Source organism: Aythya marila, assembly GCF_965140915.1.
Source record: "Aythya marila genome assembly, chromosome: Z".
In the NCBI taxonomy this organism is placed as follows: domain Eukaryota; kingdom Metazoa; phylum Chordata; class Aves; order Anseriformes; family Anatidae; genus Aythya; species Aythya marila.
In genome coordinates, this window is record NC_139080.1 from 68838785 (window position 1) to 68852834 (window position 14050).

Below are 14050 nucleotides of genomic sequence, written 5' to 3' on the forward strand. Positions count from 1 at the left end.
ATTGAGCGTCTGTGTCTTCCTTCCGTCGACAACAAATGTCCTCGCAACAGACTTGTGATCTTCAGCCAATGGTGTTTTTTGTTTTGTTTTGTTTTTCTTTTTTTTTTTTTTTTTTTTTTCTCTTGATAAAGATCACATTATAATCCCAAATTCTGGTTGTATTCAGGGATTCTGTTGTCTCAGCCCTAGGCACTCATTTATCCACTTAGCACTGTGGGTTCTGGCTTAGGACAGTGGTCAGTAATGTAGAAGGCAGTGATAAAATAAATAGTGTTACTATTAATATGGGATATTGATAAGCCTCCTTAAAATATTCTCTTTACCTGTCTGTCTACCTTTGAACTCAAGTCATTTCCCAGCCCTATAAAGTAAAAGGAACCATTTTCCTGACAGTATCACTAGATAGTTAGTTATCAGGGAACCAGATTGTGCGAAGCTGAGAAACTAAAAAGGCACCATTCTTTGTTTCTTCATTTGGTCTTCATTTCTTAACATTCCCAGAAGCATACAATTATTTGGGGGTGGAAAAGACCTTTAAGATTATCGTGTCCAACCAGTAACCTAGCACTCTCAGTCGACTGCTAAACCATATCCCTAAGTGCCACATCCCCACGTCTCTTACCTACCTCCAGGGATGGTGACTCCACCACCTCTGTGGGCAGCCTGTTCCAATGCCCAACCAACCTTCTCGTGAATAAATTCTTACTGATAGGCAATCTAAACCTCTGTTGGGGCAACTTGATGCCATTGCCTTATCACTTGTCACCTGAGAAATGAGACTGACACACTCAGGAAGAAAAAAGGGTTAGTGCTCAGAGAAAGAGTTAGTGTTAACATTAGTAAGGTAAAGTGAGAGAAAAGTTAGAAAAAAAGTTAGTTTGGGGGAGAAAGAAGAGACTGGAGACGTAAAAGAGGCAGTTGACAGGCTGTGCTCCTTCTCCTCTACCAAGACAGGGACTCCCTCTTGTTAAGCCTTGCGCCTTCAACTTTTTGTCAGGAATAGATTTGACTAGTGCTACGATCATATAAAGACCTTGTGGGTAGAGATAAAGACAGTTTAATCGGACAGCAAAGGAAGAGAAATAATACTGAGTACAAAGCAGGCGAGGTACAATGCCCTTGCACTGACTAATGCCCAGCCTGTCCCTAAGCAGCGGTCCCTCTCCTACTCCAGCCCACTACCCCATATAATTGTTCAGCATGACGCCACATGGTATGGGATATCCCTTTGGCCAGTCTGGGTCAGCTGTCCCAACTGAATCCCTTCCCAGCTTCTTGTGCGCTCCCAGCCTCCTCATTGGTGGGGTGCTATGGGAAGCTGAAAAGTCCTTTGCTTAGCGTAAGCATTGCTTTGCAACAGCTAAAATGTCAGCATGCTATCAGCATTATTCTCATGCTAAATCCAAAACACAGCACCGTACCAGCTACTAGGAGGACAACGAACCCTATTCTAGGTGAAACCGGGACAATACCAACCCCTTATTCCATACCATTTATGCTCAGGTCCCACACTTTCCAGTATTTTCCAATTAATCATCACTTCTCATATATGTATATAAAACGTCCACTGAGTTTGTTTAGTCTGTGAATGACTTTGGGCTGTATCTGTCACAAAAATCTTTCAGCCCAGAAGAGATGGTGTGAGGTGTCGGATCACCATATGCTGAAGCTTGTTCTGATTCCATCACACAGCTGTGCTTGTCCAGTTTTATCAAAATTCATTCATCATTATCTGGGTGACTGTTATTGTAATACCATGAACATGACATATAGCAATTATAGTAGTGATGGCCTATGGTATTATATAGTAATAAACATAATGGAATTCAAATCATGGGCTATTCTCACCCAACAGTGAATCCCTTTGAGGAATACATCAGACTTCCCCATCCTTCCACACTGCCCACCAAGTACACCCAGGATCTTGAGTAAACGCAGTCCCATGGATGGGCTAGCCTTTGCCTGAGCCAGGAATAGCCCAGGCTGTCTGACCCTGAATGCTTTTTATGTGCACTACAGGGACTTTATTCCCTTTCACAGTACGTAACATGTTTGATCAGGCCGGTCTGGTTTGGTTGGCAGAACCAACCAAGTCAACCTAGTGTTGACTAAGCAGGTAGCCTTTGCCAAACGTGTATCCCAATTTTTGAATGTCCCAGTTCCCTCTACCTTCAGTGCACTCTTTAACCATTTATGTGCTTGATTTTCCTGGAGGCTGGTGCATGATAGGGGATGTGATATACCCACTCAATACTGTGCTCTTTGGCCCAGGTGTCTATAAGTTTTTTTCCAGAAATAAGTCTATTGTGTGACCCAGTTCTTCAAGGGGTGTGATTTCATTATGGAACTTGCTTCTCACACGTTCCAGGCAATGGCATGGGGCACAGAGTGTGTTTCTGGACACTTCATGGCATGGGGCACAGGATGTGTTTCCGGCCACTTCAGCCACTTCAGCATTAACAGCCTGATCCACCTGCTGGTTTTTTGATGTTCTTCAGTGGCGTGAAACTTCTGTACGTTAACATGTATATGGCATTTTTTTACAACCAGGTTCTATATCAAGGCTGCAATACTTTCTTTCTCTCTTTCACTCACTCTCTCTTTCTTCCTTCCTTCCTTCCTTCCTTCCTTCCTTCCTTCCTTCCTTCCTTCCTTCCTTCCTTCCTTCCTTCCTTCCTTCCTTCCTTCCTTCCTTCCTTCCTTCCTTCCTTCCTTCCTTCCTTCCTTCCTTCCTTCTCTCTGTTTCTCTCTTTCTCGTTCTTATTCTCTGTGTGTCCCTTTCTTTCTCTCTCTCTCTCTCTTTCTCTCCCTTTTGTTTTTTCTTTTTTTTTTCCCTTTTTTTTCTTTTTTCTTTTATCTTTTTTTATTTTTTCTTTTTTTTCTTTTTCCTTTTTCTTTTTCTTCTTTTCTTCTTTACTTCTTTTCTTCTTTTTTCTTTTTTTTTCTTCCCTTCCCTTCCCTTCCCTTCCCTTCCCTTCCCTTCCCTTCCCTTCCCTTCCCTTCCCTTCCCTTCCCTTCCCTTCCCTTCCCTTCCCTTCCCTTCCCTTCCCTTCCCTTCCCTTCCCTTCCCTTCCCTTCCCTTCCCTTCCCTTCCCTTCCCTTCCCTTCCCTTCCCTTCCCTTCCCTTCCCTTCCCTTCCCTTCCCTTCCCTTCCCTTCCCTTCCCTCTCTCTTCTCTCTTCTCTCTTCTCTTTCACATTGAAGAATTGAAAGGTGAAATGTTTAGAATTTCATTGTTTGCTTGTTTCTCTGTTTGTTTTTGGTTTTGTTAATTAGTTTAAAGGGCTGTTAGAGCACACAGCTATAATTTGCATCCTTACACAACCCATGGCCTATCACAATCACAGCAAGTCGAGTTAAAACTGTCTCTGCACGGTGCAAGGCTGCCCTCTGCTGGAAAAAAAGACTGCAGCAAAATGGAGCACTTTTTCTTTCTTTCTTTCTTTTCCTTTCCTTCCTTCCTTCCTTCCTTCCTTCCTTCCTTCCTTCCTTCCTTCCTTCCTTCCTTCCTTCCTTCCTTCCTTCCTTCCTTCCTTCCTTCCTTCCTTCCTTCCTTCCTTCCTTCCTTCCTTCCTTCCTTTCTTCCTTTCTTTCCTTTCTTTCCTTTCTTCCTTTCTTTCTTCCTTTCTTTCTTCCTTTCTTTCTTCCTTTCTTTCTCTCTTTCTCTCTTTCTCTCTTTCTCTCTTTCTCTCTCTCTTTCTTTCTCTCTCTCTTTCTCTCTCTCTTTCTCTCTATCTTTCTCTCTTCCTTTCTCTCTTCCTTTCTCTCTTCCTTTCTCTATCTTCCTTTCTCTTCCTTCCTTTCTCTTCCTTCCTTCCTTCCTTCCTTCCTTCCTTCCTTCCTTCCTTCCTTCCTTCCTTCCTTCCTTCCTTCCTTCCTTCCTTCCTTCCTTCCTTCCTTCCTTCCTTCCTTCCTTCTCTGTCTCTTTCTTATTTTCTCTGTCTCCCTTTCTTTCTCTATCTTAGATTTAGGTTTTCATTCTTATGTTTATTTTTTTTTCATTTTGCTTTTTTTTTTTATTAGTTTAAAGGGCAGTTAGAGCACACAGCTATAATTTGCATCCATACAGAACCCGTGGCCACTCACAATCACAGCAAGTCTATGTTAAAATTATCTCTGTACAGTGCAAGGCTGCCCTCTGCTGGCAAATAAATGTACGTGTATATATATATATATATATTACTGCGTCTGTGCATAAAAACACTGGGTATAGTTCCTCATACTTGCATTTATTTCTGGATATACATAAACGTGTGTGTATATGTGTAAGTGTATACATATTCATATATATATATATATATATATATATGTATTACACACTTAAACTCACTGCAAGTATCGTAGATCTGCATTTTCACATTTACCGCTTCCCAGCTAAAATCAGCGAGCCACCAATCAGCGAGTGCACGTAGGGCAGGTGGCTCGAACGGCATGCAGCCAATCAGAGGAGCACTGCGATATGAGCACTCCCCCCTCGCCACAAAATGTCGGCCGTCCCAAAATGGTGGCCAGCACAAAATGTCGGCCCCCAGTGTGCTGCACGTGGAGGGACTTCATGTTTCCATGGCCACTGCAGAAGCTAGACACAGAGGCCGGTTTGGGCTGCCAGTCACAAGAGAAGGCGTACTTGGGCGGAGGCAGGGGCGTTCTGCCTGCTGGAGGGTAGGACTGGTGGGAGGTTCTTGGAAGCCTGGGAGCGGTGACAGGGGCCGCTGATGGCCTGCTGCAAGAGGTGTCTCAGTAACCCGCTCATGCTTCTGGCTGAGCCAAGTCGTGTCCAGGCGGTCAGGGTGGTTTCTGTCACGTGAGTTTCAAGAGAAGCTTGAGGAACGTCTCTTCTAAGGCAAAGGCAAGGCTGCCAAATGCCCCGTCTGTGGAGCACGTTGCTGTGTGTGGAGCATGTTCGGCTTGCTGCAGAATAAGAATGCTTAGCACTGAAAGGATTCCTTGGTTCCAAGCGGTGTTGCTCCTTTGTGGCCGGTGGCAAGGAGGACAGTGCTGGGAGCTCGAGGTAGTGCCTTCAGCAGCTCTGCTCTTCAGAGCCAGTGGCACTTTCCTTCCTTGGCAAGAAGAGCTGCAATTCCTTCTCCCAGAAGTGCTGTTGCAGAAGCCTGGCAGTGCAAGTGACGAATTTTTCTTGCAAATGCAAGACAACCTAGTCTACCACTTAATACCAGCATTGAATCCTCTCTGTTAGGTCCCCAAGAATTATGGCTCTACTTGGAACCATCTGGAAGCATGCTGCCAAAGATTGCTTCTCCAGGGAAGCTTCTGGAAATATTTGGGATTCTACCTGAGAAACATTTAGCTGTGGGTACCATATGCAAAGTTCTTCTGGGTAGGTACACCACCAGTTTGGCCAAGTTTAGAGGTAAGTCTATGCCTGGTAGCTACCCTTGCCTTCTCACCTCGCATGCTTCTGCAAAACATTTGACTTCCTCCAAGAGAAAGTTTTGCTTTCTGCATCCTAAACTCAGATCCCTCACGGCTAGGGAACACAGAAGTTTGGCTACTTTGCAGCTTGCTCCATCCGCGCTAGCTACCTTTGCCTTTAGCACACTGTACTGGGGAAAGATTCTGGTAGCTGCATGAAAACTGGCAAAAGCAGCATAGCCGAACGGGGCTTCTAGCACAATTTTGGCCCGATTGGGAAGTACGTGCATGCCCAGTAGCTACCCGTTCCTCCTCCCAGGCATACTTGCTCCAGATTCTTGGCCTCTTCTAGGGACACAGTGACCTGTGCATTCCGTCCGCAGAGCCCTGCAGGCTAGCTAGGGACCCGAGATCTTTGGCCCATTTTGGAGGGAGGTGCATGTCAAGAGGCTTCTCTTGCCTCTGGCTCATCTGGTCTGCCAGACTTTGTGGCTTGCTCCAGATACACATTTTGTTTTGGATCCTGTCCTCAGATTGCTTGAGGGTCGGTACCTGAGAACTTTGCCCACTTTTGGAGGGAGGCACCTGCCTGGGTACCTCCACGCCCCTTCGCTGATCATGTTTGGAAACAGTTCTGGGCCAGCTCCAAATTCAGGACTGCTTGTCAATACCAGCTGAAGAGCCGTCTGCATTAGGTCTCTCACAATATTGGCCCTGCTTTGGACGTAGCTGCATGCCTGCTAGCTACCTCCAGGAAAGCTTCTAAGCATCCAGAAATTCTTGGGATTCGGCCTGAGAGACATTTAGCTGTGGGTACCAGCTGCAAAGCCCTTCAGGGTAGGGACAGCACAAGTGCGGCCAAGTTTCAGGGGAAGTGTATGCCTGGTAGCTACCCTTGCCTTCTCACCTCGGCATGCTTCTGCAAAACATTTGATTTCCTCCAAGAGAAAGTTTTGCTTTCTGGATCCTAAACTCAGATCCCTCACGGCTAGGGAACACAGAAGTTTGGCTACTTTGCAACTTGCTCCATCCGCGCTAGCTACCTTTGCCTCCAGCACATTGTACTGGGGAAAGATTCTGGTAGCTGCATGAAAACTGGCAAAAGCAGCATAGCCGTACGGGGTGTCTAGCAGAATTTTGGCCCAATTGGGAAGTACGTGCATGCCCAGTAGCTACCCGTTCCTCCTCCCAGGCATACTTGCTCCAGATTCTTGGCCTCTTCTAGGGACACAGTGACCTGTGCATTCCGTCCGCAGAGCCCTGCAGGCTAGCTAGGGACCCGAGATCTTTGGCCCATTTTGGAGGGAGGTGCATGTCAAGAGGCTTCTCTTGCCTCTGGCTCATCTGGTCTGCCAGACTTTGTGGCTTGCTCCAGATACACATTTTGTTTTGGATCCTGTCCTCAGATTGCTTGAGGGTCGGTACCTGAGAACTTTGCCCACTTTTGGAGGGAGGCACCTGCCTGGGTACCTCCACGAGCCTTCGCTGATCATGTTTGGAAACAGTTCTGGGCCAGCTCCAAATTCAGGACTGCTTGTCAATACCAGCTGAAGAGCCGTCTGCATTAGGTCTCTCACAATATTGGCCCTGCTTTGGACGTAGCTGCATGCCTGCTAGCTACCTCCAGGAAAGCTTCTAAGCATCCAGAAATTCTTGGGATTCGGCCTGAGAGACATTTAGCTGTGGGTACCAGCTGCAAAGCCCTTCAGGGTAGGGACAGCACAAGTGCGGCCAAGTTTCGAGGGAAGTGTATGCCTGGTAGCTACCCTTGCCTTCTCACCTCGGCATGCTTCTGCAAAACATTTGATTTCCTCCAAGAGAAAGTTTTGCTTTCTGCATCCTAAACTCAGATCCCTCACGGCTAGGGAACACAGAAGTTTGGCTACTTTGCAACTTGCTCCATCCGCGCTAGCTACCTTTGCCTCCAGCACATTGTACTGGGGAAAGATTCTGGTAGCTGCATGAAAACTGGCAAAAGCAGCATAGCCGTACGGGGTGTCTAGCACAATTTTGGCCCAATTGGGAAGTACGTGCATGCCCAGTAGCTACCCGTTCCTCCTCCCAGGCATACTTGCTCCAGATTCTTGGCCTCTTCTAGGGACACAGTGACCTGTGCATTCCGTCCGCAGAGCCCTGCAGGCTAGCTAGGGACCCGAGATCTTTGGCCCATTTTGGAGGGAGGTGCATGCCAAGAGGCTTCTCTTGCCTCTGGCTCATCTGGTCTGCCAGACTTTGTGGCTTGCTCCAGATACACATTTTGTTTTGGATCCTGTCCTCAGATTGCTTGAGGGTCGGTACCTGAGAACTTTGCCCACTTTTGGACGGAGGCACCTGCCTGGGTACCTCCACGAGCCTTCGCTGATCGTGTTTGGAAACAGTTCTGGGCCAGCTCCAAATTCAGGACTGCTTGTCAATACCAGCTGAAGAGCCGTCTGCATTAGGTCTCTCACAATATTGGCCCTGCTTTGGACGTAGCTGCATGCCTGCTAGCTACCTCCAGGAAAGCTTCTAAGCATCCAGAAATTCTTGGGATTCGGCCTGAGAGACATTTAGCTGTGGGTACCAGCTGCAAAGCCCTTCAGGGTAGGGACAGCACAAGTGCGGCCAAGTTTCGAGGGAAGTGTATGCCTGGTAGCTACCCTTGCCTTCTCACCTCGGCATGCTTCTGCAAAACATTTGATTTCCTCCAAGAGAAAGTTTTGCTTTCTGCATCCTAAACTCAGATCCCTCACGGCTAGGGAACACAGAAGTTTGGCTACTTTGCAACTTGCTCCATCCACGCTAGCTACCTTTGCCTTTAGCACATTGTACTGGGGAAAGATTCTGGTAGCTGCATGAAAACTGGCAAAAGCAGCATAGCCGTACGGGGTGTCTAGCAGAATTTTGGCCCAATTGGGAAGTACATGCATGCCCAGTAGCTATCCGTTCCTCTTCCCAGGCATACTTGCTCCAGATTCTTGGCCACTTCTAGGGACACAGTGACCTGTGCATTCCATCCGCAGAGCCCTGCAGGCTAGCTATGGACCCGAGATCTTTGGCCCATTTTGGAGGGAGGTGCATGCCAAGAGGCTTCTCTTGCCTCTGGCTCATCTGGTCTGCCAGACTTTGTGGCTTGCTCCAGATACACATTTTGTTTTGGATCCTGTCCTCAGATTGCTTGAGGGTCGGTACCTGAGAACTTTGCCCACTTTTGGAGGGAGGCACCTGCCTGGGTACCTCCACGAGCCTTCGCTGATCATGTTTGGAAACAGTTCTGGGCCAGCTCCAAATTCAGGACTGCTTGTCAATACCAGCTGAAGAGCCGTCTGCATTAGGTCTCTCACAATATTGGCCCTGCTTTGGACGTAGCTGCATGCCTGCTAGCTACCTCCAGGAAAGCTTCTAAGCATCCAGAAATTCTTGGGATTCGGCCTGAGAGACATTTAGCTGTGGGTACCAGCTGCAAAGCCCTTCAGGGTAGGGACAGCACAAGTGCGGCCAAGTTTCGAGGGAAGTGTATGCCTGGTAGCTACCCTTGCCTTCTCACCTCGGCATGCTTCTGCAAAACATTTGATTTCCTCCAAGAGAAAGTTTTGCTTTCTGCATCCTAAACTCAGATCCCTCACGGCTAGGGAACACAGAAGTTTGGCTACTTTGCAACTTGCTCCATCCGCGCTAGCTACCTTTGCCTCCAGCACATTGTACTGGGGAAAGATTCTGGTAGCTGCATGAAAACTGGCAAAAGCAGCATAGCCGTACGGGGTGTCTAGCAGAATTTTGGCCCAATTGGGAAGTACATGCATGCCCAGTAGCTACCCGTTCCTCCTCCCAGGCATACTTGCTCCAGATTCTTGGCCTCTTCTAGGGACACAGTGACCTGTGCATTCCGTCCGCAGAGCCCTGCAGGCTAGCTAGGGACCCGAGATCTTTGGCCCATTTTGGAGGGAGGTGCATGTCAAGAGGCTTCTCTTGCCTCTGGCTCATCTGGTCTGCCAGACTTTGTGGCTTGCTCCAGATACACATTTTGTTTTGGATCCTGTCCTCAGATTGCTTGAGGGTCGGTACCTGAGAACTTTGCCCACTTTTGGAGGGAGGCACCTGCCTGGGTACCTCCACGCCCCTTCGCTGATCATGTTTGGAAACAGTTCTGGGCCAGCTCCAAATTCAGGACTGCTTGTCAATACCAGCTGAAGAGCCGTCTGCATTAGGTCTCTCACAATATTGGCCCTGCTTTGGACGTAGCTGCATGCCTGCTAGCTACCTCCAGGAAAGCTTCTAAGCATCCAGAAATTCTTGGGATTCGGCCTGAGAGACATTTAGCTGTGGGTACCAGCTGCAAAGCCCTTCAGGGTAGGGACAGCACAAGTGCGGCCAAGTTTCGAGGGAAGTGTATGCCTGGTAGCTACCCTTGCCTTCTCACCTCGGCATGCTTCTGCAAAACATTTGATTTCCTCCAAGAGAAAGTTTTGCTTTCTGCATCCTAAACTCAGATCCCTCACGGCTAGGGAACACAGAAGTTTGGCTACTTTGCAACTTGCTCCATCCGCGCTAGCTACCTTTGCCTCCAGCACATTGTACTGGGGAAAGATTCTGGTAGCTGCATGAAAACTGGCAAAAGCAGCATAGCCGTACGGGGTGTCTAGCACAATTTTGGCCCAATTGGGAAGTACGTGCATGCCCAGTAGCTACCCGTTCCTCCTCCCAGGCATACTTGCTCCAGATTCTTGGCCTCTTCTAGGGACACAGTGACCTGTGCATTCCGTCCGCAGAGCCCTGCAGGCTAGCTAGGGACCCGAGATCTTTGGCCCATTTTGGAGGGAGGTGCATGTCAAGAGGCTTCTCTTGCCTCTGGCTCATCTGGTCTGCCAGACTTTGTGGCTTGCTCCAGATACACATTTTGTTTTGGATCCTGTCCTCAGATTGCTTGAGGGTCGGTACCTGAGAACTTTGCCCACTTTTGGACGGAGGCACCTGCCTGGGTACCTCCACGAGCCTTCACTGATCGTGTTTGGAAACAGTTCTGGGCCAGCTCCAAATTCAGGACTGCTTGTCAATACCAGCTGAAGAGCCGTCTGCATTAGGTCTCTCACAATATTGGCCCTGCTTTGGACGTAGCTGCATGCCTGCTAGCTACCTCCAGGAAAGCTTCTAAGCATCCAGAAATTCTTGGGATTCGGCCTGAGAGACATTTAGCTGTGGGTACCAGCTGCAAAGCCCTTCAGGGTAGGGACAGCACAAGTGTGGCCAAGTTTCGAGGGAAGTGTATGCCTGGTAGCTACCCTTGCCTTCTCACCTCGGCATGCTTCTGCAAAACATTTGATTTCCTCCAAGAGAAAGTTTTGCTTTCTGGATCCTAAACTCAGATCCCTCACGGCTAGGGAACACAGAAGTCTGGCTACTTTGCAACTTGCTCCATCCGCGCTAGCTACCTTTGCTTCCACCACATTGTACTGGGGAAAGATTCTGGTAGCTGCATGAAAACTGGGAAAAGCAGCATAGCCGTACGGGGTGTCTAGCACAATTTTGGCCCAATTGGGAAGTACGTGCATGCCCAGTAGCTACCCGTTCCTCCTCCCAGGCATACTTGCTCCAGATTCTTGGCCTCTTCTAGGGACACAGTGACCTGTGCATTCCGTCCGCAGAGCCCTGCAGGCTAGATAGGGACCCGAGATCTTTGGCCCATTTTGGAGGGAGGTGCATGCCAAGAGGCTTCTCTTGCCTCTGGCTCATCTGGTCTGCCAGACTTTGTGGCTTGCTCCAGATACACATTTTGTTTTGGATCCTGTCCTCAGATTGCTTGAGGGTCGGTACCTGAGAACTTTGCCCACTTTTGGAGGGAGGCACCTGCCTGGGTACCTCCACGAGCCTTCGCTGATCGTGTTTGGAAACAGTTCTGGGCCAGCTCCAAATTCAGGACTGCTTGTCAATACCAGCTGAAGAGCCGTCTGCATTAGGTCTCTCACAATATTGGCCCTGCTTTCGACGTAGCTGCATGCCTGCTAGCTACCTCCAGGAAAGCTTCTAAGCATCCAGAAATTCTTGGGATTCGGCCTGAGAGACATTTAGCTGTGGGTACCAGCTGCAAAGCCCTTCAGGGTAGGGACAGCACAAGTGCGGCCAAGTTTCGAGGGAAGTGTATGCCTGGTAGCTACCCTTGCCTTCTCACCTCGGCATGCTTCTGCAAAACATTTGATTTCCTCCAAGAGAAAGTTTTGCTTTCTGCATCCTAAACTCAGATCCCTCACGGCTAGGGAACACAGAAGTTTGGCTACTTTGCAACTTGCTCCATCCACGCTAGCTACCTTTGCCTTTAGCACATTGTACTGGGGAAAGATTCTGGTAGCTGCATGAAAACTGGCAAAAGCAGCATAGCCGTACGGGGTGTCTAGCAGAATTTTGGCCCAATTGGGAAGTACATGCATGCCCAGTAGCTATCCGTTCCTCTTCCCAGGCATACTTGCTCCAGATTCTTGGCCACTTCTAGGGACACAGTGACCTGTGCATTCCATCCGCAGAGCCCTGCAGGCTAGCTATGGACCCGAGATCTTTGGCCCATTTTGGAGGGAGGTGCATGCCAAGAGGCTTCTCTTGCCTCTGGCTCATCTGGTCTGCCAGACTTTGTGGCTTGCTCCAGATACACATTTTGTTTTGGATCCTGTCCTCAGATTGCTTGAGGGTCGGTACCTGAGAACTTTGCCCACTTTTGGAGGGAGGCACCTGCCTGGGTACCTCCACGAGCCTTCGCTGATCATGTTTGGAAACAGTTCTGGGCCAGCTCCAAATTCAGGACTGCTTGTCAATACCAGCTGAAGAGCCGTCTGCATTAGGTCTCTCACAATATTGGCCCTGCTTTGGACGTAGCTGCATGCCTGCTAGCTACCTCCAGGAAAGCTTCTAAGCATCCAGAAATTCTTGGGATTCGGCCTGAGAGACATTTAGCTGTGGGTACCAGCTGCAAAGCCCTTCAGGGTAGGGACAGCACAAGTGCGGCCAAGTTTCGAGGGAAGTGTATGCCTGGTAGCTACCCTTGCCTTCTCACCTCGGCATGCTTCTGCAAAACATTTGATTTCCTCCAAGAGAAAGTTTTGCTTTCTGCATCCTAAACTCAGATCCCTCACGGCTAGGGAACACAGAAGTTTGGCTACTTTGCAACTTGCTCCATCCGCGCTAGCTACCTTTGCCTCCAGCACATTGTACTGGGGAAAGATTCTGGTAGCTGCATGAAAACTGGCAAAAGCAGCATAGCCGTACGGGGTGTCTAGCAGAATTTTGGCCCAATTGGGAAGTACGTGCATGCCCAGTAGCTACCCGTTCCTCCTCCCAGGCATACTTGCTCCAGATTCTTGGCCTCTTCTAGGGACACAGTGACCTGTGCATTCCGTCCGCAGAGCCCTGCAGGCTAGCTAGGGACCCGAGATCTTTGGCCCATTTTGGAGGGAGGTGCATGTCAAGAGGCTTCTCTTGCCTCTGGCTCATCTGGTCTGCCAGACTTTGTGGCTTGCTCCAGAAACACATTTTGTTTTAGATCCTGTCCTCAGATTGCTTGAGGGTCAGTACCTGAGAACTTTGCCCACTTTTGGAGGGAGGCACCTGCCTGGGTACCTCCACGCCCCTTCGCTGATCATGTTTGGAAACAGTTCTGGGCCAGCTCCAAATTCAGGACTGCTTGTCAATACCAGCTGAAGAGCCGTCTGCATTAGGTCTCTCACAATATTGGCCCTGCTTTGGACGTAGCTGCATGCCTGCTAGCTACCTCCAGGAAAGCTTCTAAGCATCCAGAAATTCTTGGGATTCGGCCTGAGAGACATTTAGCTGTGGGTACCAGCTGCAAAGCCCTTCAGGGTAGGGACAGCACAAGTGTGGCCAAGTTTCGAGGGAAGTGTATGCCTGGTAGCTACCCTTGCCTTCTCACCTCGGCATGCTTCTGCAAAACATTTGATTTCCTCCAAGAGAAAGTTTTGCTTTCTGGATCCTAATCTCAGATCCCTCATGGCTAGGGAACACAGAAGTGTGGCTACTTTGCAACTTGCAACTTTTGCGCTAGCTACCTTTGCTTCCACCACATTGTACTGGGGAAAGATTCTGGTAGCTGCATGAAAACTGGCAAAAGCAGCATAGCCGTACGGGGTGTCTAGCAGAATTTTGGCCCAATTGGGAAGTACGTGCATGCCCAGTAGCTACCCGTTCCTCCTCCCAGGCATACTTGCTCCAGATTCTTGGCCTCTTCTAGGGACACAGTGACCTGTGCATTCCGTCCGCAGAGCCCTGCAGGCTAGCTAGGGACCCGAGATCTTTAGCCCATTTTGGAGGGAGGTGCATGCCAAGAGGCTTCTCTTGCCTCTGGCTCATCTGGTCTGCCAGACTTTGTGGCTTGCTCCAGATACACATTTTGTTTTGGATCCTGTCCTCAGATTGCTTGAGGGTCGGTACCTGAGAACTTTGCCCACTTTTGGAGGGAGGCACCTGCCTGGGTACCTCCACGAGCCTTCGCTGATCGTGTTTGGAAACAGTTCTGGGCCAGCTCCAAATTCAGGACTGCTTGTCAATACCAGCTGAAGAGCCGTCTGCATTAGGTCTCTCACAATATTGGCCCTGCTTTGGACGTAGCTGCATGCCTGCTAGCTACCTCCAGGAAAGCTTCTAAGCATCCAGAAATTCTTGGGATTCGGCCTGAGAGACATTTAGCTGTGGGTACCAGC